Source organism: Mus musculus, chromosome 11 (genome assembly GCF_000001635.26).
Source record: "Mus musculus strain C57BL/6J chromosome 11, GRCm38.p6 C57BL/6J".
In the NCBI taxonomy this organism is placed as follows: Eukaryota; Metazoa; Chordata; class Mammalia; order Rodentia; family Muridae; genus Mus; species Mus musculus.
In genome coordinates, this window is record NC_000077.6 from 85,742,604 (window position 1) to 85,759,641 (window position 17,038).

The following is a 17,038-nucleotide window of genomic DNA, read 5'->3' on the forward strand; positions in this document are numbered from 1 at the left end:
TCCACTCTGCTCCTTCGGAGTCTGCAGAAGGGCAGAGCAGTTAAGCATTCAGCCATCCTGGTGATAGAGTTAAAAACACTTTCACCCATGTGGCCAGAGCCATAGTTCTTGCTGAGGGGCTGCTACTTTAGGGAAGAGATAGGCTGAGAATCCCACCTTTTAAATAGCACCTGTTGCATGGCAAAGCCTTGTTTGGAGACCACAGTTCCCCCAGGATGTCTGGACAGGGAACATCCTTGAAGTGGTCCCGACATCTAGAGTGATGGTGCAGTCATCCCATCCTTCCTGAAACCTAGTCTCAAGTAAAGGGCTTGTGATCTAAGGAGCAGGTGATCACAGCCGGAGGTGTGTGTGACAGGAGCTTCGTCAGAGCAGTCTGACTCTGTAGGGGAGAACAAGGATGGACAGCTGTCATTGAGACTGCCATTGCTTAGCACTGTCCTCAAGGCAAAGGACAGGGTGAGAGTTCTGTTGCATGACCAAATGTGTCTCTCTGGGGGAAGCTATTGTGTCAGTCCTGTGCCTGGGCGCACCTTGAGGCAAAGAAGAAAGTTCTCTGTTTAATTCTTCACATTTGTGTGTGTGCGCTTGGGAGTCTGCACAGTGGAGGTCAGCAGTCCACGTTATGTGCTTAGGGGCGGATGTACATGTGGAGGCCAGAGGAAGCAAGAAACCTGGAAAGTTAGGTTCTGGCTTCATAGCTCAGTAGAGAGCAGAGGTGTGCACAGAGGAGAGGAGGGTGGAGGGAAGACTGTGGAACACAGTGGATCTAGGGAGCTTAAAGGAGAACTAGGAGTGCAGCCCAGTGACAGAGCACTTAGTATGTATGAGATTCATGGGCAGTGGCTTCTTCACCCAGCTCTAAAAAATCTGAGGAGAAAGGGAGGGGGTACCATCGTCACTACTAAGAGAAATAGAGGGCAGAGTCACACACCTTTTTTGACTTTTCTTTATTCATGTAGACTATGAAATGCTTTGTTGGGGGTGGGGACGTGTAGAAGGGCATGTGGGAACTCTTCAGCATCTAAGAGAAGTTAGCATAAATCCTCTTGTTGAGACTATTTTCCAAAATTTGACCAGATGTTTAAGCAAATTAGCAAATGATTAAAGCAGCAGTCGGCTTAGACCTAGACCCCTGTGGGAATCAGCAGAGATGCAAGACTAAGAGAGAGCCTTGCCCTGGTGTTCTCACGGGTAGAGAGCTTAGTCTGCTAGGAGTCCCTGAAGGTGGATGGGCAGAGCCAAATCCAGGGAAGCTGGATCAGGAGAGGGCCGATCAGGGAGGATAGAAGGAGTACCAGTGTTGTGTTCAGTCTAAGAATCTCATGTGCCCAGGGGCTAGTCATTCCATCCATAGTTAGTAACACATTGTATGCTAGTTCAGTACTTTAAAAGATGGTATTTGTGCTTGCGAGATGGTACCATGGGTGAAGTGTTTGCCACAGAAGGGTGAAGACCTAAGTTCAGAGCTCTAGAACCCACACACAACTGGGTGTCTATAATTCCAGCCTTCCTACATGGAGATGGGATGTAGAGGCAGGAGACTTGCAGAGGCTTGCCTGGCATACAAGTTGGTGAGCCACAGAGGAGCAAACAGTAAAACAGCCATATGCATACACACATGCAGAACACATACACAAAGAATTTTTTAAAAAGTTAAATATTTCTAATGTGTTCAAGGTGGATGTGGCTAAATGTGTTTGGTGTAGTCCTAACATTTTGGAGAACAGACACTAGGATCAAATTTGTAAGACAGTCTGGGCTATAAAGTAAGGCCTTGTCAAACCTCCAAAAAACGATAGTCTCCAAGTGCTGCAGAGAAGCAATTGATGACATTTTGTCAAAGCAAAATAAACCTATAACTTCAGGTAGGGTGTGGGCAAGTAAATTATCCTCAAAGTTAATCACCCATCCTAGCAGATGTCTAGGGTCGAATTCAACACTTTCATTCATATCTGTCCATTAGTGGTTTGAAAAGCCCACGAGCCCTGCTTAGGATAGTAGATTCTCCATTCTCACCAGAGATGTAGGCCTGGACAGCAGCAGACCACTGCAGTGACTGTGTACGTGCTGTGCAGGTGTAAGTACTGGGGCTGGGAAGTCACCAGGTCTGATTCCACTGGGGTTCATAGAGGATGCTAGGACTAAACATCAACTGCAGACCATCCCCCAAAATAACCAACAATAACAACAACAGAGAGATGGTCAGATTTTGAATCAGTTTTGTCTATGTGTTGCTTTATAACCTTTTGTTTTGTTTTGTTTTTTTGTTTGGTTTTTCGAGACTGGGTTTCTCTGTTTAGCTCCGGCTGTCCTGGAACTCACTCTGTAGACCAGGCTTAAATAAAAGCAAGTGAACAGAATGTAGTATCCAGTATAGGGGAACAGTGCCCGAAGCATGTGCCTGTGTCCATGAGAACGCCCGTGGGAGTGCTGTTGATGGAGACAGTGGATGACTAGGCACAGGTTTTCCACGTTCCTCCAAAGGAGACTCAGAACCCAGACCTCCCCAGAGAGAGACCTGAGATGTGGCCTGTCACTTTCAGCATTTAAGGGTGCCTCCTCCATATTTATTCCTGTGGCTCTTCTGCTTCTATGGCAGCAGGCAGCTTAGTGCCCTCGAAATGCAGGCCATTTTAAAGTCACGTAGTTTAAGACTTAACATTGCAAACAGGGCACAGCTGTAGACACTTGGAATCCCAGTCCTCAATAGAGATGGGAAGCTCGGACGTCATCCTTAGCTACATAGTAAATTGAGGGCAATCTGGGATCTATGAAGCCATTTCTTAAGGGCTGGGCCATGGAGTAAGGCGGGGAGAGAAACAAAAACCATCTTACATTGAAAAAGATGGGAGTTTGAGTAAGAGTGAGATAGCATTTGAATTAATTCATATAACAGGCCATTTCCATCTTTAGAGGGCCTGGGATTCTTTTCAGGGGAAGCCATTGTCATCTTCTGGTGGCAACTGCCCTGTATCAAATGTTTGTTTCTCTCACATAGATCAGAGATCCAGAGAGGTTGCGTTACAGGCCTGTGGTCACACAGCAAGTGATCAGAAAGCATCAGACAGGATCCAGGTGGTAGCGAAACTGAAATGTTTGGACTCTGACAGCACAGTTCAGGAAAAGGACGTCAGTCCACAGAAGGGGCATGCAGCATCACCTCCAGGTCCCCTTGCTCTCCCAGGGGAACTGTATTTTCTACTTTCCTGAATTCTAGTATGACAGCTTTGGGTTTTTTTTTTAAATGATGTAAAATTTATGTATATGTACGTGCATGAAAATATGTGGCCACTCACAGATACATATATAGAAGATGAAAGAGAAAAATGGACAACTTATAATTACAGATATTTTCGTTCATCTGGTATCCAGATGATCCCCCTTGATTCTGACAGTCTTGACAAATCAGTTTATTAAAACTGTAAATGTAACCCAGAGCTGTTTAGTACAGCTCCAAGCAGGAGGCGCCTTTCTCCTCCCATTAGACTTTGCCTTCACATTATTAGAAGTAAATACAGCTAAAGACAAAAGAGCCAGGCTTCAGGGAGAAAGATGGGGCTCACTAGCTGCCATCCCACAGGGCTCTGCTGTCCATGTTTCCATGTGGCTTTAACCTTGATCAGGCATACACAGGGTCTGGTGCCCACGCCTGCCTTCCACCCCTGCAATTCCTTCCTGACGCCTTCAAAGAGCAGGCTGGCTCGGTCAGCGCCCACCAGGCTGCAGGAGACATTATTCAGGTGACTCTTGAGGCAGGAGGATCAGCATGGTGGATTTTGATTTGGGATCTGTAGGGCATGGTGTGTAACAGCATGGATGAGTCGGCTAGGAGATCTCATGACCACAGCATGGCACGGGGAGGCAGGATGGGAGAAGAAATGCGCAAAGACTGGAGCTTATGCAGCTGCTTAAACGGAGGAGAGAAGGCCTGCTCTCCTCAGTCTGTCAACTGCCGCAGAGAGTCTGGCCAAGCTTCTACTTCCGGTCTAATTAGCTTCAGCTGGCTCAGCTCAGGCCACTAGATCTTGTTGTGCTCGCCCTCATCCCTTCTCTGTCTGCAGTCTTTCATAAATCAGCCTTGTTTCTGTGATGACACAAGGCATCTTCATACTTGGAATAGTGTCTGTCTGTCTGTTGCTTTTGAGACATGATCTCACTTTGTAGACCAGGCTGGCCTCAAACTTACAGAGATCCTCCTGTTTCTGCTTCTCAAGAACTGATATTAAAGCTGTGCCACCGCATCTGGCACTTTTTTTATTTTTATTTTTTTATTATGTGCATGGTGGGGAGGACATGAGGGCGTGCGAGTAGGTGCCTATGGGGCAGAGGTGTCAGTGTCCCCAAGCTACCTGGGGTCGGTGTAGGAATACTCGGGCCCTCTACAAAAGTGGTAGGAGCTTTTAGCTGCTAATTTTCTAGCCCCTAATTGGTTATTGATTTTTATTTTATTTATTTATTTGGGGGGGGAGCTCTAGACAGGGTTTCTCTGTAGCCTGGCTGACCTTGAACTCAGAAATCCACCTGTCTCTGCCTCCCGAGTGCTGAGATTAAAGGCGTGTGCCACCGCGCCCGGCTGATTTTTGAGGCAGATTTACACCTCTCCTAGGCTCTCCTCAGACTAGTGTTTCAGCCGAGGACAACACTGAGCTCCTGATCCCCTTGCCTCTCTGCCTCTGAGTCTTGGGGTAATGGGCATATACCTGGTTATGTAATGGGCATATACCCGGTTATGTAATGGTAGAGGTCAAAGCCAGTTTTGTGCCTTCTAGGCAAGCTCTCCTTCAGGGGAGCTATATCCTTAGCCTTTCAGAATTTTTTAAATGAATAAAATAAAAGTTTAGGAACATAATTACTAACATTTTAAATAACTACATATTTATGAAGTAGTAATATATACACTTGGTATATTTTTACTTAGTAAATGAGCAGAATTACATCCATAGTTTCAAAGCTGTAATTTGTGAACACCCAAGAATGAGCAAACAATAATCCACAGTTTGCTTTTATAAATAAAGTTTTATTGGGATGCAGCCATGTACACATCTCTGTATATTATCAGATCTGCGTTCATTCTTCAGGAACAGAGTTCATATGGTTCAGTATGGTCCCCAAACCCTAAGATATTTGCCATCTGGACTCACAGAGAAAAACCCTTTCAATCCTTGGTTTAAATTGCAACAATAATAGTACGCAATAAACATACCAATTTTTATTGCTGACAGTCACAGGGCCTGCTAGCTACTGGATTTCCCCCACATTAATCAATGATATAAATGCTCAACTACAGTGAGAAGCTGGTGAAAATAGAGGTGTGATTTGTTTTCCATCTGAGACCACCTGAATTCCATTCAGGCACCCCTTAGAGGCCTGTGGTCCCGGGTTAGGGATTTCTGAATGGAATTAAAGTTGAGTAGATGTTTTCGCAGAAGGAAGTCGGTCATGCCTCTGCCATGTAAAACACCTGCACCTTTGCATTCCTCTCCGTTCAGCATATTTTTATATAAAGGAGCTTTAGGTAGTAAGTCAGAGAAGTCAAGTCTTCTCTGGGATTAGATGAGCAGCTACGTCTGCATGTATGCTCTATGCCACAACAATGCTATCTTGCTTAAAGAAGTCCAGTTCTGCCATCTAACATAGAGAAAATTTGAGTTTTGGGACTGGCGAGCTGGCTCAGTCACCAAGGTGCTTGCCACACAATCATGAGAACCTGAGCTTGTTCCTATAATCCCAGCACTGTGGGAGCAAAGTCAGGCATCCCCAAAGCTCACTGGCCAGTCAGTCTCAGATCCATTCTTAAAAATAGGATTGAGAAAGATATCCAACATGACCCCCTGGCTTTTTCACCCAAGTACACATGTACCAACATACATGTGCATGCACAGGAACACATATAACACACAAAGAATAGTCTTGAGATTCTTCTTTACACAAATAGTTATTAACAACAATCCCCTGTTCCTCCCATGCCAGGAGACAAGGACAGAATTTTCCCAGGCTGCTCTTTGCTCTCTGATATAGAACTTGGTTTTTCTCATCTTGTTTTTTAATGTCATATCGAGATGTACCACAGAACCTGGCTTTCCATTTATGTGGTGGCTATGATGTCTTTTTTTCTCCAAGGATGTTTCTAGTAATCACCAATAACTCATGTCCACCTAATGTGAAAATTGGTACCATCTAATAGAACCTTCAACATGCTAACCACACCATTTCACTAATAAAATGCAAATTTGTCTGCTTTCATAATGTGATTGTTTTAGACTCTTTAAAAATTAATTGACAATGTTGTACATATATACAGTATATCTTGATTCTGTCCATCCCACATCTCCTTTCCCTCCCCTGGGTCTCTCCCATCTTTGTGTCCTTTGTTTCCTCTGTAATCTACTGGGTCCAATCAGTGCTCCCTGCCAGAGCATGGCTACCTCACCCCACCACACCCACCCAACAGCCTCCAGGTTTCAGGTGTGGAGCCACACGTGCTCCTCCAGAATCCATGTTGGAATTCTTGACTGGCTTGATCTGGTTTCTGAAGGAGACTAGAACTGCTGTAGTGACGTCATACATGAAAAGGGCCTGGCATGTCCCCAGAAGACAGAATGTCATAGCTCTTAGGTTCTTTCTGCTCCCTCTTTATGGTTCCCTGAGCCTTGTGTGGATTGATGGAAATGTTCTGCTTAGGGCTGAGCGCCCAACAGTTTCTTATTCTCCGCACTTTGACAAGTTATGCATCTCTGCATCGACTCTGCCCACTACATAAAGACGCTACCCTAATGAAGGTTGAAAACAGCATATCCACTTATGAAAACAACCATGGCAGATTCCTCTCCGAGGGCATGTGTCCCCTCCAGCTGTGACTTTAGACCGGGTTCCTAGTGCCAGACATGGGTTCCCTCCTGTGGAGCAGGCCTTAGATCCAGAGAGAAAGCAGTTGGTTACCAGAGAGCAGACATACCAACATTGCACCCATGTGCGCATTTTGCTAGCACATTTTAGACTCTTGGCTATTAGAATATTCTCTTTAATGTAAATTTAGAGCCAGAAGTTGATTCAGAATATTCTTTTTTTTTTTTTTTTTTTTTTTTTTTTTTGGCTTTTTGAGACAGGGTTTCTCTGTATATCCCTGGCTGTCCTGGAACTCACTTTGTAGACCAGGCTGGCCTCGAACTCAGAAATCCGCCTGCCTCTGCCTCCCTAGTGCTGGGATTAAAGGCGTGCACCACCATGCCCGGCTGATTCAGAATATTCTTATTCTAATATATTTTATTTTGATTTTTTTGTTATCTTAAGATATATTTTATTTTCGAATAGAGGTGCGTGTTTGTCTGCCCTTGAGTGCAGGTACCCATGAAGGCCAGAAGAGGTCAGAGTCCCTGGCGCTGTGTCCTCTGAAAAAGCAGTGCATGCTCTTAGCTTCTAAGCCATCTCTCCAGCCCCTTGTTTTGTTTTGTTTTCAGATAAGCTACTACTATGTAGATTAGCCTGGCCTGACCCAAAGTCTTTTCTCCTGCCCTAACCTCTCAAGACTAGGGACTATAGTTATCTGTTGCCATACCTGACAACTAACTTTTGTGTGGTAATCAGCCACATCAGTGTGGTTACATCAGGATAACACACAGGAACTTGTAAAGCAAAAAGGTACAGTCTGGACCAGTTTGAGGGATCTAGTTATAATAACCAGCCCCATTGCTTTGGAGCTGTGGTGGGAATGCATAGACATAAGTGATCATACAGGAGTTGTAAAATAGGGAGAGAGAACAGAGATTAGGGTTTGACCATAATGACCTAAGGACCTCCTCCTACAGATTCCATACCTCCCATATGGCCACCCTCCTGTCCTACATCCAGACTACAACAGATAGCCCCATTAAACCAGTATCTGGTTTAATCTACAAGGTCCCTACTATTACTGCTCCTATTGTGCTGCTCAGAAGAGGAAGGTGCCAGGAGTTTAGATGACAGTGACGGGTGCTGGGATTCTAGAATTTATTTTCCCCAGCTTTCAGGAAAAAAAGCCAGCCTTACTTTCACCTCAGCCTTCATTTCCAGGATCAGCTGTCATCCTTGGCTGTGCTTCCTCAGAGGATCCTGTAGCTTAAGCCCTGGAGAAGGCAGTGAGATGGACCGGCTCTGACCGTTGGCTGAGAGATCTAGGGTCTTCATTGCTTCCTTCCTTTCATTTCTATGAATTAAGGACTTGTAGAGGGAAACCCCCATAAGATCCCTCCCAGGGCCATGTGATCAGCTGCGGTCCTCAGATATCTGAGACAACCCAACTTGTAGAACCTTACCCAGCTTTCATACTGCCTAGGAAAGCAACCCTTGCCAGATAGTGGGCCCCTGAGATGGGTCAGTAGTGGCCATTCTCCCAGGCACTGAGTGATCCTGCTGATGCAGCAAAGCTCAGAGAGTATTGATTTTCCAGATAGTATTTGAATGTCATCTCACTGAGATCAAATAAAGAGGATTGATGGGAAGCTAGAGCTGCAGGCTGCTGCTGCAGGAGCCCCGGTCTGTTGACATCTTGTATGCGCCTAAACATAAGTGGAAAGACACAAGCCCAACACAATTCCTCACATCTGAGAGTGGGGAAAGAATGCGAGCCTGTGCTTGGGGTGCCAACAGCCTGTGCCGTCTGGGCTGCCCTGGGCTGCAGTGGGTAGGCAGAAGCCCACTAAGCTGTCTGAGCAGTGAGTGTCACTGATCCACTTTTATCTGAGAGCCATCTCGCTGTGGCTCCAACCCTGCCCCGTTTCAGGATGCTGATTTCAACTGACAGCCTTCCCACCTGTTGTTCATTGGATGCCTGTGTTCTCTCCTCCCGCTGTCATCTCTCATTACCGCCCCTGACTTCCTTTTCTGGGAGTGGGAGAGTGGGACCTGGCCAGCCCCGAGAAAGAGGGCGCAGGTACACGTGAGCATTTCCTCTCGAGTTTGCCAGTGTCCGACTGGCACAGCTTGAAGCAGCAGTGTCATTCCAGTCCATTTCGGTTCTCCTGGGTTGAGCCGATGGAGCCTGTGCTGGGGTTTCCTGTGAATGTCTCTGACCTCCTGGATCCTAAACTCCTAGAAAGCTGAGACTACCCAGGACCATTTTCAGTAGGTGAATGGGGGAGGCATAATGTCCCTGACTTCTCTATTCTAATCATTACCTACGCCTCCTCAGAGCCCTGTGGGTTAGGTCTGAATCCCAGGCCCAGCTGATAACACTGACGTCATCGCCCCGTCCTCCTCCATGTCTCCATAAGACATGCCCCGAGTTCCTGCTACCTTTTCCTCCCTCTCCGGGGTACTCAACCTTCAGCCCCTGGGTTTTTGCACCCAGGATAGCTATGAATACAGCCCAACACAATTATACCCTTAATTTAAAAAAAAATTGTGAGTTTGTTTCATGTTTGTAGTTTTGTGTGCAGTTCTTTAGAGATAACAACACTAATGTCTCGATGTCAAAGGATAATTACACTTCAGATACTTCTCATATTAGGTCTTTTTCCTTTCCTCCCATTCCCACTCCCCCCCCCCCCACACACACAACTTAATTTTGTATTTAGTGTGTATGGGTGTTTCACTAACATGTGTGTGCACATCATGTGCATGCAAGGGGTCAGATCCCCTGGGACTAGAGTTATGAGCCTCATTGTGAGTGGCAGTGTGACTGCCTGCTGAGCCATCCCTCTTCTGACCTTCACATTGGATTCCACTTACCTGTTCCATGACACTGACTCTGAAAGACTGATAAACATGGGTTCAAAGCCATATTTTCTCACTTTGCATGTAAACTTGAGTTAACTTCTTAAGCCATCTTCCAGTGTGTTAATGTGCATACTGTCTAACACAGTGAACTACAAACCAGATTACGTGTGATGGCTATATTTGGTACAATTTTCCCTGTCTTGATACAGTGAATAAAATAAGAATATTCCTTGGGTTTGTGAACTCTGAACTTGGCCCTGAGGCTTATGCCCACAGGTCCACCCTATGGACATTTTACTTCAAATTGTAGTGCCTTGGCACTGGTGTGGTACTCTGTCTGCAACTCTGTTAGTTGGAATATAGTCTGACATAGAGCTGTTGGAAAATTGCAGACTCTTTGTCTTTTTTTCACTTATTTTTATTTTCTGTGTATAGGTATTTTGTCTGTATGGATGCCTGTGCACAGTGTGCATACATGGTGCCCACAGAGGCCAGAAGAGGGGTCATCTAGAGCTACATACAACTTGAGTCCCCATGTGGTTGCTAGGCATCGAACCCAGGTCTTCTGGAAGAGCGGCAAACCATTAACCATTACCCTTGCCCCCCTTGTGGCTTTTAAAGGAAAACAAATTTTGGGCTAAGCATTAGCACAGGCAGCATTAAGACCCGACCTGAGAAGGCTGCTCTCTAAGAGACTGCTCTGCAGGAAGGCCTAGGCACTTTTGCTAACTGCTATTTAGTGGAACTCTGGGTTTTTCTTCAGGCTTCAATTAGATGATTATTTCCAAATCTGTCATTTTTCCTGCTTCAGATCTTTCTAGAACAGTTCTAGGCTTGATATCGTTGGGCCAGTTTCACCAGCTTTGTGATTCTCTCAAAAACCAGCTGGCTTGATCAGAGAGAAGAAGGGGCCAAGTCCAGGGCCTGGCTCAGTGGTGCCCACCCTTGTGCCTCCCAGCTTCGGTGTTCTTTGCCTTGGTCCTGGGGCTCCCTTGGAGCTACACCCCAAGGGATGTCTCTGATTGTCTTCAGGTTCCTTTTTGAGGAACAAAGGAGCCTTCCCATTCCTTGCTTCTATTACAAGAGATACTGGAGTTTGCTTGAATACTTGGGGCCTTAGTGTGGACATGAGTCCAGCTTTCCCTTCCCACGGGGTTCACAACAACAGAGAGCCTAACCAGAGCTGCCTGGCCTCTGTCTGGCCTCCAGCTAAGATGCAAGCAGTTCCTTTGAACTGCATCTTCTTCTATTTGATGTCTTTCTAGTTGTATAAGACAGAAATAATCCCGTTCTTCCTCAGTGGGAGTGTGCCAGAGTACATTAGTAAAATATTCAGAAATAAAAGAAACTATAATTCTGAGAAACCGTGGAGGGACCTCTGGCTAATTTCATGTCTAAGTGTTCTACATTTCCCCAAACATTCCTGGATAAGGACTTAATAACTAATTCAGGAAATAACTAGATAAAGTATCTAATTCAAACTTGTGATTAATTTTATATGACCTTCTATTACAGATTTGTTTTTGTTTTTTGAGACAGGGTTTCTCTGTGTAGCCCTGGCTATCCTGGAATTCACTCTATAGATCAGGCTGGACTCGGAACTCAGAAATCTGCCTGCCTCTGCCTCCCAAGTGCTGGGATTAAAGGTGTGCATCACCACTGTCTTAAAATTTATGGATTTTTAAGACTTTTTATTCTTAAAAAGAGTGTATCTGTGTATGGATTTGTGCATAGGAGTGCTGTGCCTGTGGAGGCCAGAAGAGGGTACTGTATCCTCTGGAGCTGGAATCACCCAACAAGAGAACTGAACTTAGGTCCTCAACAAAAGCAGAATATACTTTTTTTTTTTTTTTTTTTTTTGGTTTTCTGAGGCAGGGTTTCTCTGTATAGTTCAGGCTGTCCTGCTGTCCTGGAACTCACTGTGTAGACCAGGCTGGCCTTGAACTCAGAAATCTGCCTGCCTCTACCTCCCAAGTGCTGGGATTAAAGGCGGTGCTCCACCACTGCCCAGCGCAGAATGCACTCTTAACTGTCGAGCCATCCATCTCTCCAGCACTCTTTCTTTTCTTTTCCCTCCTTTTTAGACAGGGTCTTTTGTGTCCCAGGCTGGGCTCTAACTTGCTCTGTAGTTGTCCTTGAACCTAGATCTTCTTTCTTTTACCTCTCAAGTGCTGAGACTGTGGGCATGAGTCACCAAACCCTATTGTTAATACTATCTAGATAAAGTGCATTGCAAAACATCAGCTATTTACATACAGATGTGACACAAATGCTAAATAATGCATCTTTATACCATGGTGTCTTGCAGCTTCCATACAGGGGTAAAATTGAACAAATAAGTAAGGTATTTTGTCTCATTGATTTTTGTTTTACCTGTTTAACAACCACTTGGAAGAGTGTGGTGTGGGACCAGGGTATTTGGGTCAGAAGCTGGCCAGGTGACAGAATTTGTGCATCCCAGTGCTATAAACAGCAGTGTATATAACCAGCCAAGCCCTGAAGCATGGCTGAGTGTGTGGGGGCTCTTGAAGGTGTCGCTTATGCCATTCGGCAAATATTTCTACTCAGGCCTTCGGTTGGTTTATAGCATTTCATTTTACAGCCCATCATAATGATAGTAACCCCAGCAAACATCAACAAGCCGTTAGAAACTATGGTGTCAGAAGATGGATGTGACCCCGGAGGCCCCATCCCATCCCCTCCTCCCCACTCTCCCACCCCCTCACGCATTCAGTGGATTTTTCTACCCAAAGTGGTTGCCATGGGTCTTGGGTCAAAGGAGGCTATTTGGAGGAACTTTTCTAAACACATTCTATTAAATGTTGAGAAAGCACACTCTAAAAACCAGGAGGCATCCACAAACCCCCGGCCCCTCTCGGTGAGTAAGACAAAAGGCAGCAGGCTCTATAAATACAGTACAGTGCTTTCAAGGATGCGGCTGCAGATGGCATCGAGAGGGAGAAAGCAGGAGGGAGCGCTCCGTGACACCCACGGAGCATGCTCTCTCCCTGCAAGTGCAGCCTCCCAAGACATTTTCCATTTCTGAGCAAGGAAACAACAATTACATTTTAAGTTGCATTGGTTAAGAACAGAGAAGTATAACTTGGCATGAGTCCCCTGTGCTAGCCTTCTAGAACAGATTGGTCTGTCACACCACACTAAGTCTGTTTTCTATCAGAGATTCCAAGCCAGCTTATTAAATAGATTTATACAATGAAAGAATCTAATAACAGAAACATTCACCTCCTTTATTACTTGGCATTATTTATGGTTTGAGTTTTTTTAGCTACTTTTTTTATGCACTAGAATCTGCCAACATTATACTTATAAAGTTTATGTACCAAAGTGTTAGTAGGCTGGGGAAGTACTGTGCATGACTCCCTCTGTCCATGCGGCTTCAGGCAGATCCTGGGGACTTCTCCCACCCTGTCCTCTAAGTGTTTTCAGTGTGGAATCCTATTGCCTTTGGATTCATGATTCAAACAGTGTTAATTCCACCTACCTCATCCTTTCCCCACTATAAGAAATGATGCTTTTCTTAGCTTTGCCTTGAGTGTAAGGGGGAGAGAGCCTTAGCTTGTGTGGGTTGGACAGAAAGGGCTCGGCTGATTCTTCACTGACTTGTAAGCATCTCTCAGAGTTTTCAAGACATAAGGCAGCCTCCATCTTCCTCCCCATTCAGAACAGGATAATAAGGGATGCATGACAGGTAGTCATGTCTAGAGAAAGTATGGGCAGATAGGACATTTGAATGCTAGCCTCAGTGTCACTTCTCCAAGTTTGCCTTTTCTCAAGGAGATATCCGGAACCATTCAAAGGGTTAGACCTGTGGGCCCGACATAGTGACAGGAAGGACACGGCATAGAACTATGTCCTTGGCCTTCTTCCTCTCCCGACTCCTGCTTGCCTGTCTAGCCTATATCTCTTAGGAATTAATATTTCCAACTCAGTTATGGAGTCAAGGAATTGACCAAAACTCTTGAGGAGTGAATGGCTTAGAAGACGGAACAAGCCTGTGCTACCTGACAACGCTCTCAGTCTCGTTGCAGACACTGGCATCTGAGCAGAGTAGTATGGTGCCTTAGCCTCTTCCAGAGGACGGGCTGTCAAGGCTGTGGGCCCTGTGTCTGGAGCAGGGCAGCCAGGAGGAGGGAGGTGTCTCCAAGAGAAAGGGCTAAGATCCAAGTGACCTGTGAGGACAGTGTGGCTCCTCAGTGGACAACACCTGGACCCTGGACTTCAGTTCCCAGCCTGCCTTTTTTATTTTAAATCACATATATGTATTCATGGGATAAATTATGGTAATTAGATATATGTAAATGTAATGATCAATTTTGAGTAATTAGCATTTATAATTTTCTCTGTTGGAAATCTTTTGGAAAGTAAGACTTTAAACTGGTTCCTCCTACCTAACTGTAGTTTGCTCTCTATTGCAACCCCCTTTGCATCCTCCATCTCCCTCTCCCTCCTAGACTCCACTGGCCTTTATTCTACTCTTTTATGAGATCAGTTTTTTATAATACAACATTCCTTCACCCATTCACCCATTGGTGGACACCCAGGTTGATTCTGTCTTGGCTATAGTAAAGATGAGAGTGTAAATTCCTCTTTTATATGCTAATTTCATTTCCTTTGGCTACAAACCCAGTGGTAGAATCACCAAATGGTGATGGTGGTTGTTTGGTTGTTTTTTTCTGAACCTTCGTATTATTTTCACGGTGATACTAAACTATCCCCCCCATAGTGTGTGGGAGTCCATTTTCTCCCTACCGTGTGTGGGAACCCCACTTTCTCCCCACCGTGTGTGGGAACCCCCTTCTTGCCCTCACCAGCCTTCTCTATCCTCACCAGGGTGAGGTGATGACTCCGTAGTGGTTTGGATTGCATTCACTGCTCACTGGTATGTTTTCTTTTAAGAAGTGTCAGGTTTGGGTCATTTGTCTATCTTTAAAATTGTATCCTTGGTTCTTTCCCTTGCATGGCTTGGGGTCCTTATGTGTGTCTACTTCTGCTTCCATGTTTGCATCTGTAACATAGCATACCTTCCTTCTAGCATTGTTAGGATAATTCAGTGGGTTCCTATCTGTAGAACACTTAAAATATTGCCTGGAGCCACCCATAAAAACTTTATTTGCAGAGCTGGAGAGATGGCTCAGCTGTGAGGAATATTTGTTTTTCTTGAAGACTCACAGGTTCAGTTCCCAGCACTTACATATGGCTTGCCACCATCTCGGACCCCAGTCTCAGGTCTGACCCCCCCCCCCTTCCCACCTCTGAGGACACTAGGTATGAAGGCAGAACACTCATACACATAAAAATAACTAACACTCATACACATAAAAATAACTAATTTTTTTAATGTTTAACTCTCAATAATGTTAACTATTTTATTCCTATTTTATAAATATACAAATTTTCCTCATATTTGAGATATTATACATAGAGATTAGATTCTGATTAAAATACTGACTCTGTCCTGGGGAATTTAACAGCTAACTCTAGCAGAGGAGAGAGATTCTATACAATAGCATATCTCAAAGACTAGATCTTGCTGTGGTTGATGGATGGATCCTTCACTGTCTAAACTTAGAATCTCTATTGAAGCTGTCTGGCTTGTGAAAATATTACATATTTGTTTTGAAGTCCATATTAGGACATGCTGTTCACTGTTTTGAGAAACTTATTGTATAATAATTTCTGTGTTGCTTTAAGAAGTAGCAGGTATGGGGGAATGCTGCTCTTAAATCTCCCTAAAAGGGGACTGGGAACCTGGCTCAGGCATCACTTGCCTTGCTAACACAAAGACCCTAGGCTAATCTCCAGCTCCCACATTAGAAAGGGAAGGCATAGTAGCACACGGTTACAATCCCAGCACTGGGGGGTGGAGGTAAGCAGATCCCTAGGGCTTCCTAGCCATAGTTCAGTCAAGTATAAGGTAAATAGGTCATTTCACATCTCATCTGCTAATGGCTATGGCTTGGGGTGTGCTGCTCGAAATAAAACAGGGACAGATCTTTGATCTTTTGCTCCTGAAGCTTACACCCTCACTCATCATCAGGATGGGCTGTGGGTCCTTCTGAAGGCCACTGTTCATGTTCGTTCTCTCTCTCTCTCTCTCTCTCTCTCTCTCTCTCTCTCTCACACACACACACACACACACACACACACACACACACACACCAGTAACAGTGGATACAGTGCAATAAGATGAGTCCCAGATCTGCACATTGCAGAGATCCTCTTTGGACAGATAAATCCTCCCAGGAATAGGAGAATGGTGGTGTCCACACAGACTGGCCAGGAAGCTAGTGGGCCGCCGCTCTCCTCTCCCAACAGGCAGATCTGTGTAGTTTACATCTGTGCCTAAGTGGCTGGAGTGGTTGGTGCACTGCAGAGCGACACTGACCTTGCTCATGCTTTGGGGGGTAATTGGACTTTCAGGATGAACTCTGAATAATCTGCCACTGTAATTGACACAAACCGGCTTTTCTTTCGCAGCAGACATTCATGCCTTCTTGCTCCAACTGTTTTTTCTTGAACAAACATGTGTATTGTAGCCAATGCAAGGAAAATCCCACTCACCAGTTTGATCTGAGTTGCTGCTGTCCAAGAACAATGGCCCAGTGTGTCGGCAGCCTTCGAGAATCCGGGTTCCGTGCCCGAGTCTGGTTGTGTGAGTCTCTTTGGAAGACCCTAAGGCCAGGAAGCCATTGGTCTAATGAAGACGCTCCTGCCACCCTGTGTAATATCAGTCCATGATCAGCCTTTTCCACTGCCAGCATAGGCTCTAGCCACAGCCGCAGAGTCAACACTGACATGGGCAGATAACACTACCGTCAAGGGGCTCTCTGAAGCTTGACGTAACAGTATGGGCCTGTAATCCCAGGTACTCAGGAGACTGAGGCAGGAAGTTTGCAAGTTGGAATTTGTAGCCTGGGCTACCAAGCAAGCTCAAGGCCAACTGAGCAACTTTGTAAGATCTTGTCTCAAAATAAAATAATAAATAATTGGGGCCAGGGGATGTACTCAGTGGTAGAAAGCTGGTTTAACATAGAAGTCCTTGGGCTCTGTTCTTAACACACACACACACACAAAAAAAAAAAAAAAAGGAAAGAAAGAAAGAAAGAGGAGGAGGAAAGGAGGAAGAAAGAAATTTAACTATCTTTTCTTTCATGTGCTGGCCCTTCTGTAACTTCCATAGTCACAGGAAGGACTTCCTTCTTCACTGAGAACCCACCACTTGGGGAAAAGAAATGGATTTCCCTAAGATGCTGGACACTTGGCGTCTCTGGTCTTGTTGATCTCACTGGTTCAGCAGCTAAGGAAGCCATCAACGTTAGAC

General features: G+C 45.2%; 1 protein-coding gene across 23 annotated transcripts in view; it reads left to right on the forward strand.

Moving 5' to 3' along the window:
- Bcas3 (breast carcinoma amplified sequence 3) overlaps window positions 1-17,038 on the forward strand; it is a 472,949-nt gene that overhangs the window by 389,494 nt on the left and 66,417 nt on the right. The window lies entirely within an intron of this gene.